This window comes from Squalius cephalus, assembly GCF_949319135.1.
Source record: "Squalius cephalus genome assembly, chromosome: 20".
Taxonomy (NCBI): Eukaryota; Metazoa; Chordata; class Actinopteri; order Cypriniformes; family Leuciscidae; genus Squalius; species Squalius cephalus.
Genome location: NC_137141.1, coordinates 32,515,535 through 32,539,221, shown reverse-complemented (window position 1 = coordinate 32,539,221; position 23,687 = coordinate 32,515,535). Strand labels below are relative to the sequence as shown.

At 43.4% G+C, this 23,687-nt stretch overlaps 1 pseudogene across 1 annotated transcript; it reads left to right on the top strand.

The window, feature by feature from the left end:
- Window positions 1-14,633: 14,633 nt before the first annotated feature.
- On the top strand, window positions 14,634-22,742 carry LOC307148537 (NLR family CARD domain-containing protein 3-like; annotated as a pseudogene). The gene is made up of 7 exons: window positions 14,634-14,740; window positions 16,197-18,062; window positions 21,492-21,662; window positions 21,913-22,074; window positions 22,403-22,449; window positions 22,562-22,630; window positions 22,661-22,742. The product of its transcript is annotated as an NLR family CARD domain-containing protein 3-like (transcript).
- Window positions 22,743-23,687: the final 945 nt, after the last annotated feature.

Genomic DNA, 23,687 nt, shown 5'->3' with positions numbered 1-23,687 from the left:
GCTTACAGCGCCTAGTTCTCTTACGAGAGGTCTCTCGTATTGCGTAAGGTTAGCTTACGCATCGGGAAAGTCTTCTTTCTTCGAGATCTGAAGCCAAAAAATTATCCTTAATTTTGTATACATTGTCAACGCAGTGCAGCAGCCGACAGACCTAGGCAGGCTGTATAAGCGTGCTCATTGGCTGCTCGGCGGCAACTGCTTAAGCCTATCGGTGAGCGCTCTGAACGCGGCAACCAATGAGGGCGCTTCGCGCCCTCCACACCCTTCTAACCGTCAGAATGGGTGTGGCCAGCGTGTATATATTCAGCGCTCATAGGCTAAAATTCTGATTTTCTTGTCTTCAGCGACGCTCTTCGCATCGCTGGATCTTGAGAGCCGCCGCCGTTGAAACCAGCGACCAGCAAGCTTAGGACAGCGCCTGAGGAAGCCGGCCGTCTTCGCCGCCTTCAGCCATCCGTGCCTGCTACGCTATCCGGCGACATATCCTTTACATTATTACTGTTTCTGTGTGTACTCTAAAAGAGCACGAGGCGTTTTTGTAAAAACGCCTCGTTTTTGCGGCTCGTGCCGCGCCCCGCTCAGCAACGGAGACCGCCACCTCTCTGCGCTCTCCGCCTGGGCCGCGGGCACGCCGCCACCGCACTCTCCGAGTGCGAAGAGCTTTCAATGTCGACCCTGCGGGCTCGACTTGAAGCTTTCGACCAAGCTGTCGCTCCGCCTGTCCCTGCCGGGCCGCGCAATAAGAAGCGCCGCTCGCAGCGACCACCGGAGACTGTTGTGACTGAGGAGCTCGCCGGAACCTCTCCCTCGAGCTCTCTCTCGCCCTCTCCCTCCCGGCCGCTCAACCGCCGGCTCTCGCCCGCGCCGCCGCCGCGTCAGGAGATGAGGCGAATGTGATAGAGACCCGTACTCTCCCTCTGTTCGAGCCGTGCAACTACGCCGCTCACAAGGGATCGCAGAAGCGGACGGTCTCGGAGCGAGTTTCCTCTCCCTCTGTTCGAGCCGCGCAAACTGAGCCGCTCACGAGGGATGGCAGGAGCGGACGGTCTCGGAGCGAGTTTCCTCTCCCTCTGTTCGAGCCGCGCAAACTGCGCCGCTCACAAGGGATGGCAGGAGCGGACGGTCTTGGAGCTCTCTTTACGTTACAAGAAAGCTACTCCGTCCTCGCGCGTCACTCACCGGTGAAAGGGGAACAGAGTGTTTTCGTCCCGCCGTGGCCTGGACTATAACCTCCATTTCTCACACATTTCTCAGTCCCCTCTTAAGTTCAGGCGACTGGAAATATTACTATTGCAGTATACGAGCCTGTTACAAATACACGCTCGCCTGCAAGCAAACGCCGTCACAAGACATGATGACGCTAACCGAGTACTAATGTATTCTCCCCTGTGGCTCAGTGGCGGAATCCTAGACTGTCAAGCTAGAGACCGGGGTTCGATCCCCGCTCTCGCGGCAGTTAAAGTTTATGCTGTTCGCTTCTCCGAGCTCGCGGCCAGTTTTTCTTACATACAGAAAACAAGCCCGCTCTCTCCCTCGTTGGGCCGCGCAGATTGCGCCGTTCAAGGGATGAAAAAGCGGACGGTCACGAGCAGCGTTCAGCGTGCGCGCCTCACTCACCGGCGAAAAGAGAAGAGAGTTAGTCTCGCTACGGCTGGACAACCGCCAATCCTCACACATTTCTCAGTCCCCTCTTAAGTTCAGGCGACTGGAAATATTACTATTGCAGTAAACGAGCCTGTTTTAAACACACGCACGCCTGCAAACAAACGCCGACGCGACACATGAGGTCGCTTTTTATATGCTCGCGCTAACTGAAAGCTTATGTGTTTTCCCCTGTGGCTCAGTGGCAGAATCATACGCTTTCATGCGAGAGATCCGCGTTCGATCCCAGCTCTCGGGGCAGATAAAAATTTATGCTGCTTGCTTCTCCGAGCTCGCGGCCAGTCTTTCTTACTTACAGAAAGCGAACCCGCCTCTCGCACCACACCTTCTCAGGGTGCTCGAGTATTTTTGAGCGTCTAAACACGAGAGAAGAAAAGACGGTTAAATCCCGCAGCCCTGCGGCTGGACCACCGTCGAAGCTTAACGCTCTGTCAGTCCCCGTTGCCACGGCTACTGCAGCTGTTTACCCCGCAGTCAACGAGCCGGTATCTACCCGCTCGCCTGCGCGCATCCGCCGTTCTCACGGCAACCCAGAAAAATTTCAAAAGAGCATAATGTCTGGTTGCACGGCTGACGCCGTATGTGTTTCTAGTACAGTGAATGTGCCCACGTTCTGTGCTCACCCCTGTACACAAGCACTATACATCCCGTGTCTCTCACAGAGCCCACTCTCATGAAGCAGGCAAAAGCCGCTTTAGTGTTAAAAGTAGGTCACGTGTCCACTTCTCCGTGCCCACACCTACTCACTGCCCGCTCTGTCACACGGCCTCGCACGACCGGTCATGTTTTAAATGTAAGTCCTGTGCCCGCCCTCGAGCGCTCACACATACTAACTACATTTTCGCCCAGACGCCGACATCGCGCGTCGCGCCTCACACTATATGTTCCAAAGCCACCGGGACACTGTGTGTAAAACGGCCAGCTATCGCTACGTGCGATCCGCCGTATCTAACCACCAAGAGCGCGCGCGCCGCACCCGCGCCGCGCCCGCCCCTGAATGTAAGTCCTGTGCCCGCCCTCGAGCGCTCACACATACTAACGAACATTTTCGCCCCCGACGCCGCCATCGCGCGTCGCGCCTCACACTTTATGTTCCCCGTCTAAAGCCACCGGGACACTGTGTGTAAAACGGCCAGCTATCGCTGCGTGCGATCCGCCGTATCTAAGCACCAAGAGCGCGCGCGCCGCGCCCGCCCCTCCGTTTCGAGCTCTCGAGCCCGCGATGCGCGGCGATCAGAGCCCGGAGGCCATTCTGCCCCTGGCTGCACACGCAAAAGCGTGGGAAACTATTCCAGGCGCATCAGAACGGGTGCTAAGCACAGTAAAACAGGGCTATACTCTGCAGTTCGCTCGCCGCCCTCCGCGCTTTCAAGCGCGTATCGAGACCAGAGTGAATGGGGAAGTAGCACATCTACTTCGAGCAGAAATAGCTACACTTCTGTGCAAAAGGGCTATAGAACCGGTTTCCCCTTCCATGAGCGAGTCGGGCTTTTACAGCTGTTATTTCCTCGTTCCCAAGAAGGACGGAGCTCTCAGACCAATTTTGGATCTGAGACGTTTGAACGAGGCTCTTATGAGAAGACCGTTCAAAATGCTCACAACCAGACAAATTCTCGCGCAAATTCGCCCGAGGGACTGGTTTATATCTCTCGATCTAAAAGACGCGTGCTTTTCAGATCCTGATAATACCCCGTCACAGGCCATTCTTGAGATTCGCCTTCGACGGTCAGGTATATCAGTACACGGCCCGCCTGTCGACACAGCGCGCGCGCTGCATTCGACGCCTGGCCGCGTCCCTCCGGCCGGGCAGCACCGTACCTCTCAAAACATTTCAGAGGTTACTAGGTTGTATGGCCTCAGCCGCAGCAGTGCTTCGGCTGGGTCTTTTACGAATGCGCCCGCTACAACGCTGGCTGAATGCCCGAGTGCCTCACAGAGCATGGGCTTCCGGCGGTATCCACATCAGAGTGACTCAGAGCTGCGTTTCAGCTCTGAAGCCCTGGTTAGCGGCCGACTGGTACCAGCGGGGAGTGACAATGGGAGCTATCTCACACCGCAAAGTTATCTCGACGGACGCTTCCACCTCAGGCTGGGGCGCTCTGTTCGAGGGCAAACCGGCTTTTGGCCTGTGGTCAGACCGGGAAAAATGCCTCCACATAAACTGTTTGGAGATGATAGCGGTCGAGAACGCGCTCAGGCGCTTCCTCCCATTCATACGGGATCACCATGTGCTAGTCCGCTCGGACAACACGTCCGTGGTATCCTATGTGAACCGACAGGGCGGTGTCAGATCCAGGAATCTGTGCAGGCTGACAGAACGCCTTCTCGTGTGGGCTTTCCGCTCGCTGCGCTCGCTGAGAGCCGCGCACGTGCCGGGCCACCTGAATGTCGGTCCAGACAGACTGTCCAGGGACAACATTCCCCCGGGAGAATGGTCTCTGCACCCCCAGACAGTCCAGTTTCTCTGGCGCCTATTCGGCAGAGCGGAAATCGACCTCTTTGCGTCTAAGACAATGCTCAATGCCCGAAGTTTTATTCGAAGAGCGAGGACGCGCTGTCCCAGACATGGCCCAGCCTCCCGCTGTATGCTTTTCCTCCGATCTCCCTGTTGCCACAGGTCATTTCGAGGATCAGAGAAACGCACCACTCAGTGCTGCTTATAGCCCCGCGATGGGAAAACCAAACTTGGTACCCAGAGCTAGTGAGGCTGTCGCACTCACCCCCATGGCCGATCCCGGTGAGAAAGGATCTCCTCTCCCAAGCCGGTGGATCGATCTGGCATCCCCATCCAGAGCGCTGGTCGCTGCATGCATGGGTGATCAACGGATACCCGTTGACCTGTCAGAAGGGGTCGTGAACACGATCACACAGTCGAGAGCCCCCTCCACGAGACGGCTCTACGCGTCTAAATGGTCGGTGTTTCTAAATGGTGCGCTACTAAAAACTTGGATCCGCGCGCATGCGGGGTCCCGCGGGTGCTCTCCTTCTTACAAGAGCTGTTGGAAAAGGGCAGATCCCCTTCCACGCTCAAAGTATGTGTGGCCGCTATTGCAGCGTTCGCTGAGACGACGCGCGGCCGGGCAATGGGAAGGAATGAGCTCATTATCCGCTTCCTCAGAGGAGCTAGACGGATGAATTCCCCGCGGCCCCCCTCGGTTCCCTCGTGGGATCTGTCCTTGGTCCTAGCGGCCCTAGAGGCTTTTACCTTTGAACCGCTTGAATCCGCGGATCTAAAGTATCTGTCGCTTAAAACCGTTTTTCTGATAGCTCTGTCTTCAGTCAAACGAGTGGGTGATTTGCACGCGCTATCTGTTAGCCCTGCATGTCTTGAGTTCGGGCCGAATGACTCGAAAGTCATTCTCAGACCGAGACACGGTTACATCCCCAAAGCGATTGGAACCCCGTTTAGGGCACAAGTTATGTCCCTCTCGGCTCTGCCAGCATCCGACAGTGGGGACAGTGATAACCTCCTATGCCCTGTCCGGGCGCTGAGAGTTTACATCACGCGCTCCGCCGCTTTCAGGCGTTCAGAGCAGCTCTTTGTTTCCTTAGGCGGACGCACCAAGGGTCTTGCCGCCTCGAAACAGAGCTTGTCCAGGTGGATAGTGGACGCGATAGCAGCAGCTTATGCCTCCAGACACCTGCAGTGCTCTCTGGGCATCAGAGCCCACTCCACTAGAGGCATGGCCTCGTCGTGGGCCTGGTCCAGCGGAATTTCTAATCACGGTATTTGTATGGCGGCGGGCTGGGCCTCCCCATCAACATTCGTGAGGTTTTATAACCTGGAAGTTCCTGCCCTACAGGCAAAAATACTGTCAGCATAAGTGACATGTATGCTCTGCCCATTTCTCGTGTGCAGACTACGTTCATATGCTGGTGCTATTCTGGTACTATACTCAGGGTGAAGTGTTTGACTCAGACCGGCTGATCCGCTCTGTTTCCTATTTCCCGTTACGCGCTGTTGTCGGTGCTGGCCCGCGCTGCTGGCCGCCCGTATTATTCTCTGTCGCGCGGGAATTTTTCCCTTCATGTGAGACCGACTATGTCGTTTTTCTCCTACCCTTATGAGTGCTTATGTACTGTATGGGCTCGCTCTGCCGGCCCTACTATTTGTACTGTTATATGTTTATAGACCGGCCGCGCCGCTCTATTTCATATGCTGCATGAAGTGCCTGTACTGCGCTGGCCCGTCTCTCCGACCGGCCACATTTCCCAGCAGAGTGTTTTCCCCGGTTTCCCTGGGATTCATGGGCTGGATGCTCGGCGCACACGGCGTTGACAAAGGGTTCCCGATGCGTAAGCTAACCTTACGCAATACGAGAGACCTCTCGTAAGAGAACGTACTCGGTTACTAATGTAACCTCGGTTCTCTCTAGAAGAGGGAACGAGTATTGCGTAACCTGCCGTGTCGCGCCACGAGCTTTTGCGCTTCAGACTGCGAAAACCAGAATTTTAGCCTATGAGCGCTGAATATATACACGCTGGCCACACCCATTCTGACGGTTAGAAGGGTGTGGAGGGCGCGAAGCGCCCTCATTGGTTGCCGCGTTCAGAGCGCTCACCGATAGGCTTAAGCAGTTGCCGCCGAGCAGCCAATGAGCACGCTTATACAGCCTGCCTAGGTCTGTCGGCTGCTGCACTGCGTTGACAATGTATACAAAATTAAGGATAATTTTTTGGCTTCAGATCTCGAAGAAAGAAGACTTTCCCGATGCGTAAGCTAACCTTACGCAATACTCGTTCCCTCTTCTAGAGAGAACCGAGGTTACATTAGTAACCGAGTACGTTTTACTATGCATATCCTCATCTGCATATCATTTGCATATGCATATTCATCCACGTGATACCACATTTAACAGTACAAGACATTAGGAAAATATGAGATACAGATGTGCCATCACATTACAATGATTAAAATCATTTAGTAGCCTATCCTTGACTTGTTTTTGAATAAATAAATCAAATAGTGTAAAATATATTGCAGATAAAGTTTTTCTTAATCTTTTTCACAGTCCAAATAGTATTTTTAGTTGATTTATATTTTTAACAGAAACAGATAGGCCTTGTTGTGCATTATTTGCACGAAAATATTTTCTCAGACAATCTGCAATTATCATGATAAGCAATTCTCTCTGTAGTTAAAACATTAAAACACAACATGCCACAGGAAAAGTGTTCAAAAGCATCGCATCCACTTCAAATATTTATATTTATTGAATATAAAAAAATAATGTTGTAACTTCTCAGTAATGATTTTATGTAATTTAAGTGTTTAACTCCATTAATGAGAATGGCATATTTAATCTAAATGTTTATATCAGAAGTAAAATGTAGTTAAAATCATTCTGTTATTTATTTAAACTGTTATTGTGAACATGCATTATATTTATGATTAGGACTCATAATGAAGATTTACGGTTTTCCTTCATGAGCCGTTAGATAAATATGCGTCAGTTTCACTAAACGGCAATATGCGCTCGCTGGTACGGACATTTAGGAATGGATGGATGTTTGCTTCATGTGATAGGCTTGGTGAGTGAAATTATATATGTATTATCTTTCTAATAATAATAATAATGCATTTTATTTAAGGCGCCTTTCAAACCACTCAAGGTCACCGTACAACAAGTAGCAACAGTAACAATATTAAAACAGAAAATAACAGTAAATAACAATGTCAATAAAAAACAGCAATAAAAATAAATAAATAAAGAATAAAAATACTGGACTTGAGTGCACGAAGTAATCATAGAAGATAAGCAGTTCTGAATAAATGAGTTTTAAGTTTGACTTTAAATTGAGCTAAAGAGTCAGAATTACGGATGTTGACTGGGAGAGAATTCCAAAGACGAGGAGAAACACGACTAAAGGCCCTATGGCCCATGGTGGTTAGGCGAGCAGAAGGTGTATGGAGGAGACCCAGTGAAGAGGAACGGAGAGTTCGAGAAGGGGTGTAGGGATGTAAGAGGTCTGAAAGGTAAGGTGGAGCGAGGTGATGAAGAGATTTGTATGTGAGGAGGAGAATTTTAAATTCAATCCGAAAATTGATAGGAAGCCAATGTAGCTGTTGAAGTGATGGGGTGATATGTTGAATAGGTGAAGTCCGGGTTATGATACGAGCTGCAGAATTCTGAATCAGCTGGAGTTTATGAAGAGATTTGTGTGGTAAACCAGATAATAGAGAGTTACAATAATCGATGCGGGAGGTGACAAGCGAATGAACAAGAATAGAGGAACTATGCGGAGTGAGAAATGGACGGAGGCGAGCAATATTGCGGAGATGAAAATAACAAGACCTGGTTATGTTATTAATGTGAGCATCAAATGATAGGGTACTGTCAAAGATGACCCCCAAGTTCCTAGCCTGGCGGGAGGGAGAAATGGAAGAACCGTCAATGGATAATGAAAAACTGCATGACTTAGAGAGAGTAGAATTAGTACCAATGAGGAGTACTTCAGTCTTACTAGCATTAAGTTTGAGGAAATTGGCAGAAAACCAAACATTTATTTCATGAAGACAGTTGGTAAGACAGGCGGGAGGGAGAATGGAATCAGGGTTTGTAGAAATGTAAAGCTGTGTATCATCGGCGTAGCAGTGAAATTTAATACCGAATTTTGAAAAGATATTGCCGAGTGGGAGAAGGTAAATTAGGAACAATAGGGGGCCTAGGACAGAGCCTTGGGGGACACCACAGCTAACAGGAGAAGGTTGGGAATGAAATTTCTTTAGTTGTACAAACTGTGTGCAGTTTGAAAGGTATGAAGTGAACCAGGCATAAGGAATACCAGTGATACCAATGTCAGATAGTCGATGCAAGAGAATACTGTGTGAAATTGTGTCAAAAGCTGCACTCAAGTCAAGTAGAACAAGAATAGATAACAACCCGCCATCAGCAGCCATTAACAGGTCATTCGTTACTCTCACTAGTGCAGTTTCAGTGCTATGCTTAGGACGAAACCCTGACTGAAAACACTCATACAAGTTATTATTACTAAGATGAGCATGAACCTGTGCTGCCACTGCTTTTTCAAGATTTTTTGAAATAAATGGAAGATTTGAGATAGGACGGTAATTATCTAAATTGTTTGGGTCTGCGCCAAGTTTCTTAAGAACAGGGGTTATGGCAGCTATTTTAAAAGATGATGGAACAATGCCAGAACTAAGAGAAGTGTGAATAATACGAGTTATAAGAGAAGATAAAGAGGGAAAACAAGCCTTTACCAAATGAGTTGGTATAGGATCAAGTAGACATGTGGAAGAATTAGATTTATAAATTAACTGAGAAATTTATTCTTCAGATGGTAAGTTGAAAGAAGAAAGGAAGAGGAGGGGCAAATTAATTGAGACACTGTGTGGCGAACTACAGTAAGAGGTAGCCAAAGAGGCCAGTTGTTGGTGGATGGTAGTTATTTTGTCATTGAAGAAAGACATAAATTTATCACATTGAGCAGTGCAGTACAGGTGTGCGGGAAGTGTGTCAGGTGGTTTCAGAATACGATTAACAGTTGAATACAATGCTTTAGTATTACCATCTCCAGACTCAATTAAATGCGAATAGAAAACATTTTTGGCAGCATAAAGAGCATCTTTGTAAAGATGAACATGTTCACTATACAGCTCTCTATGTATCATAAGACCAGTTCGTTTGTAAAGGCGTTCCAAACGCCGGCCTCTGGTTTTGAGCTGGCGAAGTTCAGGAGTGAACCAGGGCGCAGAATGGGTGAATGATACAGTCCGAGATTTAAGTGGTGCAAGAGTATCAAGGAGCTGCTGTAGTTCAAAGTTGTAAAAGGAGACCAAATTGTCAGGAGAAGTGAGATGGTCACTGAGTGGAAAATCAGAAATTGCAGCGGTCAGAACAGAAGGGTCGATCTTTTTTATATTCCGAAATGACATCAAACGTTGTTGTTTAGATTTAGAGAGTGTAACATCAGCATTAAAGGAAAGCAATTTATGATCAGATATGGGTATTACATCTGCAGTACAGTCCCGAGGTGTAACACCTGAACAGCAGATGAGGTCCAGAGTGTGGCCTTTAGAGTGAGTTGGAAAGTTCACATATTGTTGGAGACCAAAACTGTCTAAGCAAGAATTGAAATCCCTTGTGAGTGGGTTACTGGCAGTATCCATATGAATGTTAAAATCACCCAGGAGATAAGATTGGGTGATAAGGTACACAGATGGGTTAAAAATGCACAAAAGTCACTTATAAAAGTATTGCAGTATTTCGGAGGCCGATAAATAACAGCTAATACTGTGGGTGTTGGACCGCTGATGAGCAGAGCAGTCGATTCAAAAGAAACATAGTTTTGTACAGACAGCGGGGACGTTTTATAAATCGAGTTGTGAAGTATCGCGAGACCTCCCCCGCGTCTGGAGATACGAGGTTGCGAAATGTTAACAAACCCAGGAGGAGATGCATGATTCAACTCAAGGAAGTCATTCTCCTGCTGCCAGGTCTCAACCAAGCAGAAGAAATCAAACTTACTATTGTCAATAATGTCGCTGATAAGAAGACCCTTGTTGGAAAGTGAACGGATGTTGAGAAGTCCGACTTTGAGCTCATTTCCACCGAACGAAGAGCTGGTCGATCTGGATACGCTAGTTAGCGCGCTCTGGTCAATAGTCCGCCGAGTTTTCCTTGCTGCTCGGGGAGTCGAGGTCCAGAATGATCTTATATCCTTCGAGTCATCGTACCTAAAACCCTGACGAGACCCGCGATGGATGTATTTGGGACGGGGACGATGAACAATATCCTGGTCGGGGTAGAGTGAAGGCGGAGGCTCAGCAGAGTAGCACCGCAACCGGTGAAGTTCAGTCGCTGTATACAAAAACAGCGAGGTCGTTGGATGAAGCAATGACGATAAAACAATCCAGACAATGGTGAAACGTGAGAAAGGATGGTAAATCCACATCGTGTCAGTCGATTGCAGTCGGAGAGCAGCGGCAGCCAAATCGCGCCAGCGTTCACTCAACCGGAAGTGAGTACAATCAGAAAAAAAGCACCAGCGCGTGGCACACGTGAGTCATTTCTGTATATGAATAATTTTCTTAAAATGTTCTGTCTAAAAGACGTTTAACTCCAGCTCACCATTGGTGTCGCCAAACTGCTCCATCTCCAAAATGTTCGTATGCATGGGTCAGAGTTTGCGTGCAGGTGCGCAAATTTTCCCGTCAAGTTTGTTTTTATAAATCACAACTTATGTATTGGAAGTGGCGTACGCCTTTTTCAGGCCCTGTTTTGTGCGTATGCAACGGTTATAAATGAGGCCCCTGGGGCCTAGTGTGGCCACACAGGACAGCTGTGCAAACGTACCGAGAAGGCCAAGAGATGGAAGAGCTTGTGTAGAGGCCATTTATAGTCTGAGAAAGGCCCCACCTCTCAGGGCTGGCTTGACCAATAAGAAAGGGGGAATTTCCAAGTGGGAAATGTGTGGTTAGACATAGGCCTTGCTGTTTGTGTTAATTTATACTCAGATAGGTATAACAAACACACACGTCACACAAAGTGTTAGTCATTAAATGAGGATTAATTAGATAGTGTAGACAGGTGGGGTTACATTGACCGTTGGTTCTATCATAAAATACATAGGGCCCTATCTTGCACCCAGCGCAATTGACTTTGTACACCGACGCATGTATCATTCCTATTTTGCACCCGCGCAAAGCGCGCTTTTCCCTCCACAGAAGCACGTCGCTAAACTAGGGAATGAACTTGCGCTCCCTAGGCGGTTCAGCGCAAAAAAGGAGGCGTGTTCCAGCGCAAACGTTCCTTCATGCTATTTTGCAGGTTTAGAAAACAGTTGCGCCACTAACCAGGAAAAAATGGTTTAAAGTCAGTGGCGCGTTGCGCATGTTATTCATATGCTATTTTAAGGGCGCATGCTTGGCCATAATCAATGTAGCGTGTGCACAACATACACTTTGATTCTCTCATCTACACAGAAGCAGCAGTTTTCATTTTTGCAAATTATACATTATTACGATAGATAGATAGATAGATAGATAGATAGATAGATAGATAGATAGATAGATAGATAGGCTATACAATTTATTATAAAAGCATACATCTAGTTTACACATTTACCCAAATTATCATACGCCTTTTTAACAGAAGTTAATTTGGGTGTGTTTCTCCATCCCCAACGTCCCTGACGAGAGCGTTGCTCTCCTCGGCTGTGAACCGATCCTGGCGCGCGCCTGGCAAATCCGCCGTTATAATAGGAATCCGCTTTAGAACAAGCGCGCCTGCTCTTAAAGGTCCTGTTATATGCCCCTTTTCACAAGATGTAAAATAAGTCTCTGATGTCCCCAGAGTGTGTATGTGAAGTTTGAGCTCAAAATACCCAACAGATCATTTTTTACAGCATGTTTAAATTGACATTTTTTGGGGCTCAGAAAAACGAGCTGTTTCAGTGTGTGCCCTTTAAATGCAAATGAGCTGCTGCTGGACGACACAGGGGGCGGAGCTTCATGAGCTCGCTCTCAGTCTCTCAGGAAAAATTCATCTCACGGAATGATGATAATATCAGAAACTCTCAGTAACGGCGTTCATTTCGAGTCGGACAATAATGCCTACAGAGTCAGAGTGCTGTATAGAGATGAAACAGGTATGGTTTAGTAGTTTAATTACGGTTATTATAACGTATTTGTCATCTGCTTGTAGGCTATGTATCCATTATTTATTAATAGCCTACAAGTCTGCTGTCTGAATGATGATCAAACATGTACTGATGAGTTTAATAAAGTTTATTGTACATCACACAAAAGATGAAGCGTCAGTTTTACTTCAGAAAATCACCGTAAGAGCTGAGTAAACACAGTAGCCTAAGTTAAAAGAAGTGCGCAAGTAGCCAGTAGAGTTGAGGGAGCATTCCTGTGGGCGGAGGTTAGTCAAGAAACGGTTCTAGTGACATCACTAAAGCAGGATGTAGAGGGGTGTAGTCCAATCGAGCCGTTTTTTGTAGTCAACTTCTGTTAAATAAAATATCTCGCTTGGCATTGAACTTTGAGCTTTATAATTTTACAGATATTATTTATGCTCTAACAGCAACATTACACACTAACTAAAGTTTGAAACATGGGATCACGCAGAACGGGACCTTTAAAGGGAATGTGAGATGACGCTCTGATTGGTTTATTTCACGTTACGCCCAAACCACACCTATGAATAATGAAGCCAATTCAGACCAACCCATTTTAGATTTGCGCCTGGCGCAAGAGTCATTTATCCCGCCGGGAAAATAGCAACAGCGCCAAGACCCACCCACAAAGTTACTTGCGCTTTGCGCTTTGACACTTGCGTTTCAGATCAAAGACATAATAGTATCAAAAGACACTACACAAGAAATCATTCACACAGGGTCCTGGGGTGCATGTTCATTTACAGATCAGTTCGTCCATAAATTAGGCTAATGCAGGAAAGTCTGTTTTAAGGGCTTGTGGTTCTTTCCTATGGCCTCTGCTTTTTCCACGTGATCACATTTTTAACAGCAAGAAAAAACAACTTATCTGTAGTCATGGTAACCAAGACCCTTCTTGCCCTTGTTGGGGGAATGGGACCATATATCCCAGAGTGAGTTTTAAAGATTATTTGTTAAATATAACAAATAATTGTGTCTGATTTGTCTCAGTCATTACACGCTCATTATCAATCACGTCACTGGCCTCGCCCCGTTCTCACGGCTCTCGGCCTCGTTCTGCTTGCCACAACCACTAAAACAGGTTAAAGTACAATAGATTAAGTGTGAAAGATGTTACTTTTCTCAGTTACTTATGCCTCATAGTTCCCTGGAACCTATTGGGTAAGTACATAAAAGCCAGTAAAAACAAACAAACAAATACATAAATAAATTTTATACTTTTTATTTAAGACAATATATATGGCTGTGTAGACAAGATGCCTTTGATTTTCAGTCTCTGGTGGGAATATGAGTGTGTGAATAAAAAAGTAATAATTTGCTAGTTGATGGTTCTTTGTTTAATCCATTATTTAATCTTTAATTAGTTTGTTCTTTGATAAGTCTTGATTGTAATGTTGGGACATTTATAATACATTGACACTCCTCTCTATATCTTATGGTTTAATTTTAACTGGGCTGCTTGTAAAAATGACATATCTGTTCAAAGTCCATTTTGTAAAAAAAATGTAAAAAAAACCCGAGGAGTATCATGTGTGAATCATTTTTCTGTTGAAGCTGCTGCTGTCCAGGGACTAACAAAATGGATGAAGTGTGTTTATGTTCGATTCATTGCTGATGGGACAAAGGTAGGTTTGAAAGAACATATTTCTGGATTCATATTCATGTATTGTTTAATCTGAATGTACACGTTAATATGTATTTTTATTGACTACTTATTTATTGTCAATGTATTGTACAGCAACAACTGTTGTGAAAATATATCCATGTTTCATAACATAGTTTCATGTTCCAAAGACTATATATAATTAATTTATACTGTACTGTATGTGATCAGTGATTAAACAGAAATTAAATATTCACATCAGAATAGCGATAGCTCTATTGACAATGAACTATGTTTTTAGCTGTTTACAAAGTCTGTATCAGGGAATCAGGAAGTGAATTTAAGAAGATCATAAAGTGTCTGTTAGCAATGGCCCCTAAATTGAGAGTTTTGGAATGAAATATTTTTTTTGACAGGTAATTATTTATTAAAATCATTTAAGCTTACTGATATAATGAAATTACTGAATAAACGGAACACTAACACTCGACTCATTTGTGTGTGTGTGTGTTTACGAAAAGGATAGTTTATTTTAGTGTATTTATGTGGCATCAGTGTTACCATCAAACAATTCACTTTAGAGAACACCAAAAGAATAAGTTTTGTAACATTCCTCCAATATTTCATAAGTAAAATGTTTATATATGTACGTTCTTTGCGTTTCTAAAGTGTTGTGTCTACAATGAGTCTTTATGAGCGGAGAGAAAAAGATGATGCTGTTCAGACACATGAAGCAGCATCTCCAGAACACAGCTGTGTGTCTATGAAGAGTGACAGGTCTTTGCCACCCCCCCCTGAATTCAGTGATAAACCATTGACCTCTGACCTTGAGTGAGTATAAACATGATGGAACATGGAAAAACAACTTGGGTAAACCATTTTCTTTCACTGCATGAACTGACACTTTTCAGACACCTTTTCATGTGACTATGGTGTGTTTATGACCTGTGGCTCCAAAAGGCCGGAAACAAAGGAAGGGACACACTCTGTTGTCAGATTTACCTCAAGGTTTATTAACAGAACAGAAAAGTAAACCAAACAAGTGCAAATGTAGCATCAGTCAAATCAGAAATGTAGAGTACAATGTAGGCATGAACTGTAATGTAGAACAACGTAAACAAACAAAATGGGCCCTATCTTGCACCCAGCACAATTGACTTTGTACACCATACAAATGTATAGGAATGTATCATTCCTATTTTGAACCCGACGTACAGCGGACTTTTCCCTCCACAGACGCACGTCGGTAAACTAGTAAATACACTTGCGCTCCCTGGGGCGGTTCGGTGCAAAGAGGAGGCGTGTTCAGGCACAAACGTTCCCTGAAGCTATTTTGCAGGTTTAGAAAACAATTCCGCCACAGACCAGGAAAAACCTAGTCTAAAGTCAGTGGCGCGTTGCGCATGTTATTCACATTGCTATTATAAGGGCGCATGCTTGGCCATAATCAATGTAGGGTGTGCATTTGATTCTCTCGTCTACATAGAAGCAGCAGTTTTCATTTTTGCAAATCATACATTATTACAAGGAAAAATATTAGGTCTTGTAGGTCTTGATAAGCCTAGGGCTTCTACCTATCCCTTTCGAACAGTGTGATTCTAAAAAAAAAACTTTTTGTTTTGTTTTTCTTGTTTTTGTTTTCTTTTTATTGATGGATATGTCATGTGTTGCTTTCTTTGGTTTAATTTATTTTTTAATTGTTCGAAATAAAGATTTAATTCATTCATTCATATTAACAGGGAAATCATTGTTGTGTCCATGAAGATGTGAAAAAATAGGCATAAATCTAGCTTACACATTTACCCAAATTATTATACGCCTGTTTAACCGAAGCTAATCTGGGTGGGTTTCTCCCATCCCCATACAATGTCACTTCTCTGTGTTTTACGGCCCTGACGAGAACGTCGGTCTCCTCGGCTGTGAACCGCTCCTGGTGTGCGCCTGGCAAATCCGCCGTTATAATAGCAATCCGCCATGGAACAAGCACGCCTGCTCTTAAAGGGAATGTGAGATGTTGCTCTGATTGGTTTATTTCACGTTTACACCAAACCACACCTATGAGTAATGAAGCTACTTCAGACCAACCCATTTTAGATTTGCGTCGGGTGCAAGAGTCATTTATCCCGCCGGTATAATAGCAACAGTGCCCAAGACCCGCCCACAAAGTTACTTGCGTTTCGCGCTTGATACTTGCGTTTCAGATCGTTAAAATATTGCCCATTGTGTGTTTGGTATTTTCTCTGTTTTAATGCTTTTTCACAGTTTTCACATCTTACTGTTTCTGCAGAGTGAAGAGAGATGATGTGATCAGATCAGTGACGCCCCGTCTGACCTGCACTGACTCTGACTGTCAGACCCTCATCAGGCAGAAAGTCAAAGACCAGCACAAAACCAGCATGAAGAACAAGTATGAGAGCTTATTTGAAGGAATCAAACTAAAAGAGACTCAAACCCTCCTGAACCAGATCTACACACAGCTCTACGTCATAGAGGGAGAGAGTGAAGGAGTGAATGAAGAACATGAGGTTTTACAGATGGAAAAAACAGCCAGAACACAAGACACTCCAATCTACTGCAATGACATCTTTAAACCCTTACATAAACCAGGGTGTGAGGAGAAAGACAAAATCAAGACTGTTCTCACTAAAGGCATCGCTGGAATTGGAAAAACCGTCTCTGTGCAGAAGTTCATTCTGGATTGGAGCGAGGGAAAAGCCAATCAGGATGTAGATTTCATGTTTGTGCTTCCATTTCGAGAGCTGAACTTGATTAAAGATCTCCAGTACAGTCTTCACAGACTCCTGCTGGACTTTCATCCTGAACTTCAAGATCTGGACTCAAAGATTTATGAGGAGTGTACAGTTGTGTTTATCTTTGATGGTCTGGATGAAAGCAGAATTACACTGATGTTTTCAGATAATGAGAAAGTTTGTGATGGAAATGAGTCTTCATCAGTGAGTGTGTTGATGTCAAACCTCATCAGAGGAGATCTGCTTCCCTCTGCTCATATCTGGATCACTTCCAGACCAGAAGCAGCCAATCAGATCCCCTCAAAATACATCAACCGTATGACAGAAATTCAGGGATTCAATGATTGTCAGAAGGAGGAATATTTCAGGAAGAGAATCAGTGATGAACTTCAAGCCAGCAGAATCATCTCATATATTAGAAGATCAAGAAGCCTCCACATCATGTGTCACATACCCGTCTTCTGCTGGATCTCAGCCACTGTGCTTCAAAACCTCCTGAAACAAGATGACAGTGCAGAAGTCCCTCAAACTCTGACTGAAATGTACATCCACTTCCTGCTGACTCAGATCAACATGAGGAATCAGAAGAATGATGAGAGAGATCCAGAGAAAGTCCTGAAGTCCAACAGAGAAGTGATTGTGAAACTTGCTGAACTGGCTTTCAAACAGCTGATGAAGGGCAATGTGATATTCTATGAGGAGGACCTGATTGAGAGCGGCATAGACGTCACAGACGCCTCAGTGTATTCTGGGATTTGCACTGAGATCTTTGAGGAATCTGTGATTCATCAGTGGAAAGTCTACTGCTTCATTCATCTGAGCTTTCAGGAGTTTCTTGCTGCTTTCTTTGTGTTTTACTGCCATGTAGTCAAAAATGAGGAATCACTGAAGTTGTTTCTGAATGAAGGATATCAGAAGTACAGTCGTAAAAACTCTCTGAATGAGCTACTAAAAGCAGCAGTTCATAAATCTTTCAGGAGTAAAAATGGACACCTGAATCTTTTCCTGCGGTTCCTGTTGGGCGTCTCACTGGAGTCGAATCAGAGACTCTTACAGGATCTACTGACACACACAGTCAATAGCTCAGAGACCATCAGAAAAACCACACAGTACATTCACAAAACAATTAAGGGTGATGTGTGTCTCTCAGCTGACAGATGCATCAATCTGTTCCTCTGTCTGCTGGAAATGAAGGATCAGACACTGTACAGAGAGATTCAGGAGTTTGTGAAATCAGATAAACACTCAGTGAATCAACTATCTCCTTCTCACTGCTCAACAATCGCCTACATGCTTCAGATATCAGAGGAGGTGCTGGATGAGTTTGATCTGAAGAAATACAACACATCAGATGAGGGTAGAAGGAGACTGATACCAGCTGTAGTGAACTGCAAAAAAGCTCTGTGAGTATTAATGTATGTGATAAGACATCAAACTAAACAGTAAAATTGAATTCCTACATCAAATCATGACACTTTTTTTTCTACATGAAACCAGCAAAAGACAGAGTGTTTAATTGGGAAGATGAATAAAGGCTTCAATGATAAAGTACAATAAATAAGTGAACTATTTCATTAAAAACTATTTCTTGGTTTTTGAACCTAAATGTGTGTTGTGTTTAGGTGTGAACCTAAACACAACCACCATTTAATGGCATAAATCCACCCACTCCTCTTTTTTTAATCCCCATAAATCATAAGCAGTGCCTCAGAACAAGCTTTTTGCAGATTCTAGCATATGGGACATCACAAATGACATCACATCACCCTATTAGCATAGACCCTGCCCTAAGCTGTACACAGTGACTCAATAGTCCTGTACACAAAAACAGGACTATTGAGTCGGAAGAAAAATACAAAAAATATAAAAATAAATTGGTAAGTATTATCCGAAATAGTAAAAAGCAATATTTTTACACCCTCTTAGAACAACAAAAGCAAAATATGCAAGGAACTTGGAAAGTACTAAACAAAATTATTAAAAAAACAAATAACAAACGAGAGTGTCCAAGTTATTTCATAAATGACAATGAGGTCCTTATTAGAAATCCAAAGGAGATAGCAAACGAATTAAATGATTATTTTTTTAATGTTGGTTTCAATCTGGCAAAAGGAATTACTGATTCAAAAAGTAAAAACATAAAGAGTTGTGAATACATCAGTAGGAACTCCTCCTCCATGTATGTGTCTGACATTACCAAAAATGAAATACTGGAGATTGTGAATGGTTTTAAAAATAAAAGGTCAACCGATTGGACAGATATTGATATGAAGCTAGTTAAAAATATAATCCATTTAATATTAGAACCCTTGACTTATATCTTCAATTTGTCCTTTAATTCTGGCGTTTCTAGATCAGATGAAAACCACAAAAATTATTCCAATTTATAAGAGTGGTGATAGTCATGTATACTCAAATTATAGACCAATTTCATTATTATCCCAATTTTCAAAAATACTTGAAAAACTTTTTCTTAAGAGGCTTGATAGTTTCATAGAAAAATGCATGATATTAAAGGGCACCTATTATGCCCCTTTTTACAAGATGTAATATTGGTCTTGGGTGTCCCCAGAATGTATTTGTGAAGTTTCAGCACAAAATACCCCACAGTTAATTTATTATAACCATTTGAAAATGTCATTTTTGGGGGCTGTTTTAAAAAGAGCTGTTTTGGTGTGTACCACCTTAAATGTAAATGAGGTGCATATCCCCGCCCTGCTGCTGGACCTAGATGATGAAGAGACTCCGGCACAGAATAAACACGAATGAGAATGGACCAGGGCGTCTCGGAATGTTTTTTAATACATTTATGTACTTATAGAGTTTTAATTGCGTCCCCTTTGCAATTATGGATGTGCAACACACACACACACACACACACACACACACACACACACACACACACACACACACACAAACAAATTGTGATAACTTTCGCGCAATTTTTTTAAACTACATACACGCTTATGTGGCAAATGTGAGAAGATGGCTCACGTAACAGAACCAGAAAACAAATGCTGCAGGGAGATATAGACATTTATATACTGTCTATGGAGATAGAGGTATTCATTTATTTACATTTGTTATTGCTGCAAAAAATAATACGTGACATAAAACTGTCTGACGTTGTTTGTTGAGACATCCTATGACGACGACAAATAGCTGTAGACGCATTTGTTGTTACTGCTGACATCGATTGAAATGACTATTTGCTCATAAATCATAAAATACACTTACTTCTTCTGGAGGAGACGTTGGATCGCGAACAGTAGGCAACGATCCACACTTGATGATTAACTTTGACCCTCGTTCACTAAACAGTCAGTCAGAAAATTATTCTTGTATTTAGGAAGTTTAAGTGGTGCCTTTTCTTCATAAATAAAATCCATCTGCTGCGTTTTCAGTGGCTCTGATGTCAGTGAAGACTAGTATGTCCATTCTTACATCCCACAACAGAACACCTACACTTCTTAGGAGACATTACCGGCTGTCGTTGAAACAATGGAGGATGGTGTACAGATCACCGAGGGCGGGGTCTATGCCAAAACCAGACTGTCAATCAAACACGTCGGTGGGGCTTAGCGCAATTCTACGTCACAGTGAGGGCAATCTTAGAACAGGGCGTTCTGAGACAGTGCTTATGATTTATTGAGATTGTAAAAAAACCACTGGGTGGATTTTTATCATTCTAGGGTGGTTTTGCTCACACACTGCCAACACACATTTATGTTCAAACACCATGTAAAAGTGAATTTTGCATAATAGGTACCCTTTAAGTGACGATCATTATGGATTCAGGAGCCGTCGATCGACTTCAATGGCAGTTATTAAATTAGTTGATTATATAGTATCTGCATTAGACAAAAAGCATTTTACTTTGGGTGTTTTTGTCGACCTCAAAAAAGCCTTCGATACCATAGATCATAAATAATAATGTATAATTGTTGTGCATACATTGAAACAACACAAGCAATGAATATGTTTTTATGTATATATGTATGTGTGTATGTATGTATATGTTTATGCATGTATATTGTTTATGCTTAAATTTTGATGGGTAGATGTTGTTTTGTAAATAGGGTAGGTGTAATAAGCCATGGCTTCAGCCCACACCTTTTCGGTTACTATCTTTGTTTGAATGAATTTTCTGTACATATATTCTGTCCTATGTTTTAGTAACCGAATAAACCTTCATTCATTCAGTGCATTCTTATTAAAGGGGTGGTATAATGCCCCTTTTTACAATATGTAAATTAAGTCTCTGTTGTCTCCAGAGTGTATATGTGAAGTTTTAGCGCAAAATACCCCACAGATAATTTTTTACAGCATGTTAAAATTTTACCTTTTTGAGGGTCAGTAAAAACACATTGTTTTGTGTGTCCCTTTAAATCCAAATGAGCAGCTGCTCCTGACACAGGGCGGAGCTTCAAGAGCTGTGTGTGTGTGTGTGTGGGTGTGTGTGTGTGTGTGTGTGTGTGTGTGTGTGTGTGTGTGTGTGTGTGTTTGCTCTGATTGTGTGTGTGTTTGCTCTGATTACCTCACATAGACAATTTGCATTTAAAGATACATCCATGAAAACAGCATGTTTTCCTTCCATTCAAAAATGGGCATTTACAACATGGTATAATAAATAATATGTGGGGTATTTTGAGCTGAAACTTCAGACACATTCTGGGAACAAATGAGACATATTACATCTAGTAAAAAGAGGCATAATAGGTCTCCTTTAATAAATATGCTTATTCAGATGTTATTAATTAAATAATAGTCTTGGGATCAACGTGCCAAAGCAGATTGTTTTTTCTTCATTGCACATTAATTCTTTTTTATAGACTTGCTGGCTGTAATGTCACTGGTCAGTGCTGTGAAATTTTGTCTTCATGTATACAATCATCAAACTCACTGAGAGAGCTGGACCTGAGCTACAACGACCTGCATGATTCAGGAGTGAAGCTGCTCTCGGATGGAATGAAGAGTACACACTGTCAACTAGAGATACTGAGGTAAGAAAAACAGAGAAAGATTCACTTGTTTATAAAAATTAAAGAGGACCTCTGCTCTAGTCCTGATCTCCAATGTGTTTGTAATACATCAGCAGACCCTAAAATCTTAAGACTTTGAGTTTGTATTTGCTTCAGAATGTGAATAATTTGATCTGATCACTCCTGTGTGTGATCTCCAGTCATAGATGATGTGATGTTCAATGTGTGTGTGTGTGTGTGTGTGTGTGTGTGTGTGTGTGTGTGTGTTTAGATTATCTGGCTGTAAGGTGACAGAGGAAGGCTGTCGTTTTCTGGCTTCAGCTCTGAGGTCAAACCCCTCACACCTGAGAGAGCTGGATCTGAGCTACAATCACCCAGGACAATCATTAGTCAAGCTGGTCTCTGATCCAAACTACAGACTGGACAAACTCAAGTATGTTCAATACTAACAATCATCCTGTCACGTGTTTGTATGTGTGTTTGCTATAAAGTCAATGTAAACTCGTATGTCCATAGATCTCTGCATACAGCATATATACTGCACAGAAAAATAAAGATGTGTCTTGATCTCTGTGACTGAAGATGATCTGAATGATCAACAGCTGCTTGTGACTCATAACCCAAAACATCAATACAAAGCTTGTTGCTGCTCTAGAAAGTAAATTCTCATTGCTGTCAGAGACATGAAGCAAAAACAGATCCAAGTGTGCATATTGGCTGTTTGTACACAAAAATGAGTGTGACATCTTTTGCTTTTATAGTGTGGATCATCAAGGAGAGATCAGGATTATAACAGAACCGCAGAAATGTAGGACACACACACACACACACACACACACACACACACACACACACACACACACACACCTTGATTGATGTTTTGTTGTCATAAATGTTTTAATCTCTTTTCTTTTGTTAAGATCCATGTGATCTCACACCGGATTCAAAGTGTTCTCAGGCTGTGTGTAATAAGGAGCAGGATGGATGCTGTAAATGGAAGCTTAAATAGAACGGGATGGCTGATATATCAGTGGCATTAAAGGAATCAGCAGGAAAAGTTGGAGTTATGACTGCTGGTTTGGATTCAGTAAAAAGTCCTGAAGTCTGAACTGTTTTGATGACAGATTAACCATCTATCACATTAATAATAGCACAGTAATATCTGCCCCTTCACATCACACATCACAGAGTAGGAATGTATCTGAACTGGTTGGCCGGCACTCTGTCCTTTTTTGGGTGAAACATGCAATTTATTCTGTTGTGAGTAATGCCTCATAATATATAGGCTTCTAATAGGGTATTAAGCATAATTGTAACTTTGTGTAAGAAAAGTGTTGTATAAGAAAAACACTTTATAAGGTTTTTATAAGAAACCTTATTAAATGGAAACAATGTAAAAGGTTTTTATAAGAAACCTTATTGTTAAGAAAAACACTGTAAAGAGTTTTTATAAGAAACCCTTGAATCTGGTTCATTAGAAAAGACACTGAGACTTGTTTTTATAAACATGTTTATTAAGAAATTGTCATAAAGAAAAGACACCACAACTGTTGTTTGTAAAGTCATTTATTGAGAAAATGGTTTAAAAAAGAGACACTGCAAATGGTGATGTAAGGTCATTTATTGAGAAGATGGTTTATAAAGAAAAACAGACCACACTCTGTAAGCATATGGCAGAGTAGAGAGAAATTGAAAATGTATTAGAAAGAGCTTTACCAAAGAAAGAAGAAAAATGCAATCATTACCGTCTATGTGTTGCGGACGAGACACCGAAGATACAGCATGAAGAAAAGATCCAGAAGAAGGAGGACGGAGAGACAAAGGCTTTATAACCAAGTCCTAGGGGGTTTCCAGGAGAGGATGACCAATGATCAAGTTTTAGGGAGTTTCCAGGAGAAGATTTCTGAAGATGTCCAAAAGTTGATGGACTTGGGATGAGAGCTGGGATGACATGTCCAGTCAGACGCTGATTCACCAAGGACGGCCTTTCCGGTGTTAGATGCCTTGCCATTGCGCCTCATGAAGACGAAAGCTTGTAAATTATTT